This window comes from Daktulosphaira vitifoliae, unplaced genomic scaffold (assembly GCF_025091365.1).
Source record: "Daktulosphaira vitifoliae isolate Bord-2020 unplaced genomic scaffold, ASM2509136v1 Scaffold_1, whole genome shotgun sequence".
Lineage (NCBI taxonomy): Eukaryota > Metazoa > Arthropoda > Insecta > Hemiptera > Phylloxeridae > Daktulosphaira > Daktulosphaira vitifoliae.
The window spans coordinates 56,879-60,721 of NW_026099572.1; positions in this window are offsets into that span (position 1 = coordinate 56,879).

Sequence of the window (3,843 nt, forward strand, 5' to 3'; positions counted from 1 at the left end):
AAATTGTGGAAATTGAGCCTTACAATATACTATATATAGAAAGAAAAACAACATATATATATAATCACAATCTGATATTTCCGTTATGATAGAAAAATAATAATAAACAAACAAGACCCAAATGATAAGTAGAATTAGCTAAAATTAATAACGAAAATAATAACATACATCTCCTGCTTATAACTAATACATATTATGTGGACTGTAAATCCGTAAAATAACAATAAAAAAAATTATTATTAATTACCCACTGCCGTTTGGAACTGATGAATAATGTGAAGTCCGGATACAGGAAGGGCAAATAACACCGTCACATTCAGCAAAAAACGATAAGCAGCTCAAGTCAACGACTATGGTGACAAAGTAATACACGACCCGAATACTTGGCATCGATATGACCGAAACGACCAAAAGAGAGAGCGCGAATGAATGTTTCACGACCACTGCCACTCACTGCAGGGACCGGTCTAAACAGCAGCGCCGCCGTACCGTTACGAAGGTGGTGGTTTTTTAGTGGGAAAAAACATTGAAGGTCGCGGCGTATATTATATAAAAAACGCGGAATTTCCGGAATACTAGACGGCTACAGAACAAAAAAGATAAAAACAAATTGCGTTGTGTCAGCGGCATACCCGTTGTGACAAACACGAACGTGTATGATGTGATCGACTGACCTGCTCTCCCTCACTTACCGTGTTTTCATATTAAATTAAATGTATCGCATCACCTCACATTAATGTGTATCTAACAAAAAGTGTTAATTATTTAAAAAAATATACGTTTAAAATTAAGTAAGAAAAGTTAAAACTATAGAGACACTGTATAAAGAATACACTAGAGTATGTAGGGAATAATCTTAAAGCACACTTGATAAAATAGATTGTTGAGTGATAGGAAAAACAATATAAATATATTTATTGCATTTTCATCAATAATGATCTACATTTCATAATGTTCTACCGTTTGTTCTATAAAATCTTACACGTTATTTATTACCTTATGTCTAACAAATTATTATTACATATTGTTTATTATTTCCTGTTTCTTTTATATAATTAATATATGCTTTTTTTTTACGAAATTTCAATATTATATTTAAACAAGTAAAAAGTATAAACAGAGTGATTTTTTTATTATAACCCACTCAATTACTTACAGAATAAATATAATTTAAACATTTTTTTCTTTAGTTATACATTATTCTTGAATTATTAACTATTTAATACATTTTAAGTTCATCTCTTATGCCTTGTAAGGGTGTCAACTTTGTTTTTTTAAATGAGAACACATATTTTGAATTTAATAAAATGTTTGAGTTTTTAATTTAATAGTAAACGGCATTTGAATTTTAATATAACTTTTGACAGGTTACAAATATATAAAAAAAAATCAAACTAATTGGCCGCAACGAAAAATTTGTAACTATCATGGTGTTTTACAAAATTATAAGAAAAGGGTCGCCAACCTACTGGGCGAGACAGTGTATTGTCAGACCACCGTAGGATATAAAAAAAATTAACTTTTGTATATTAAAACAATTAACCAAAAATATAAAATTAATAAATATTAAAGTTGATGTCCGTTGAGTCGTTGATAGTAGATGTACACCAAAACCTCGTGACAGTTGTTACATAACCATATTAATGAGGGATGACCTTATACAAGGTCGTTGCCCGTACCTTATAAACTAGGGGAGTTGATTTTTGAAAGAAAAAAAAAATACACGAGTCCATTGAAGATGGAACACGCAAAAAAAAGAAAAATATGATGGTTCAGTTAAATTAAGGGGAATTTATTAAGAAAAAAAAAAACAAAAAAAATTAAGTTTACACGAGGCAAAAAACCTCGTCTACAATTAAAGGGGAAAAAGAGAGAGAAAAAAAATATATATTAATAAAAACAAATAGTTACACCTACACTTTTATTATTAGAGAATACAATGAACGTCTTCGGGTACCCACCGGCTATTAACCGTGGTATTACCGCTAAGCACGGCGGGTATACGTCTCAAGTAAGCGACTGGTTTTTGGCAGTTAGGCTTAGCTTGCAAGACGTTTGGACACCCTGGAATAAAATGCACTACGTCACCACATTGTAATAACATGTTCATCACCCAATAAAATATAATATAAAACCTATAAAAAATATATATAACATGACAGGTAGTATTGGAACACGCCTGCCATGTTGAGGGACCTAAATAAAAATAAGGGCACCTATACAAGAAAAACTATATAAAAAAATATAAAAAAAATTCGCCACACGTGCTTATGGCACGGCGCACTAAAAAAAATTCTGGTTCAACAACATTAAAACAAAAATATACATTACCAGCCCCGAAGGGCTAACGAATATGGAGGTAGGTTTAGCCGACGCCAATATAAATAATAATTGCATAATAAATAAATCTCGGTCACTCACAACAAAAAAAAATATAATACAAAATAGTTGTAGCGCACACAACAATAAAAAAAACCGAAAATTAGCGTACCAGTTCCGACGATGGCTAATTTCCGACAAAACGTCTGGCGTTTGACCCGACGGTCCGTTGGTGACAACACGGCTAGCCTTTAGAGTAGGGGTCAAAAAAAAAACTTAATACCCAGTGCCAGAAATTACTAAGAACAATTAAAATAATAAGGCGACAATGTATGTGGTGAGCAGTGCAAATGACGTTCAAGATGGAAAAGGAGCGGGGTGAATGTACACACAAATGCCATCCATGAATCGGTCTGAAGTAGTACACAGCTGACTATCTCGCATGCGCATAAACAAATCACAACACCTTATCATAATAATTTTACCGACAAACGCCGTCACAGTCCGCATTCGGCTCAACACAAATATATATATATATATATATACAAATAGACAAAAAATAAATAGATACTTTTGTCATGTTACACTTTATTAGTTTATTAGATATAAACATTTAAAGTTTCAAAATTTTGAGTTAATATACATGTATAATACACTAGGGATTACAAATACAGTTAGCTAATTGATTTTTTATGACATCGATATTCGCAGGTACACAGCATTGTTATTATCAATAGCAGTAAGGAACATTGTTATGAGTTTATAAATATACTAACTGACAATACAAAAAGTATATCTAATGATAGTCATAATTGATAATAAACAATCCGTAACTGTGACAGCAATGTCATAAAAAACTAATTAGCTACCTGTTTTATAATCCCTTGTGTATTATACATGTATATTAGCTCAAAAATTTGAAATTTAAAATTTTTATATTTAATAAACTAATAAAGTTATATTAAAAATTCAAATGCCATTTACTATTAAATTAAAAATCCAAACATTTTATTAAAATCAAAATATGTGTTCCCATTAAAACCAAACCCAGCACAGGGGGGTCCGCGGCACAGTGGTGACGTGGCATAGTTGGATCAAGTATAATGATATCTGACAGTGATTAAAATCACTATCAAAAAAAAACGCTTCGATGCAAATCTTTAGATAGTGTTTAATTTTAAAAAATTGGTGGATTATTCCAAAAGCTTCATAAACTGCTAGTTCCTTATTAATATCCTGATTAAGATAAAGTATGTCGAATGAAAAAGGGATTATTAAAAAATAGTATTTCACATAGAAAAATTATATTGATCGATACACTTTTCAATAAGTTATAGCAGTATAAAGTTAAAAATGTAAAAAATAAAATCGAGAATTTTCACACAATAATAGCATTCGGTAGCCATTTTCACCGGGAAGACAAAATAAAGTCCGCAATTTTTTTTTTTCATCATAAAGTACATTACATTATCTTTAATTTAAGATATATATAAAAGTGTCAGACCTTCCGGAACATTTTCAAAA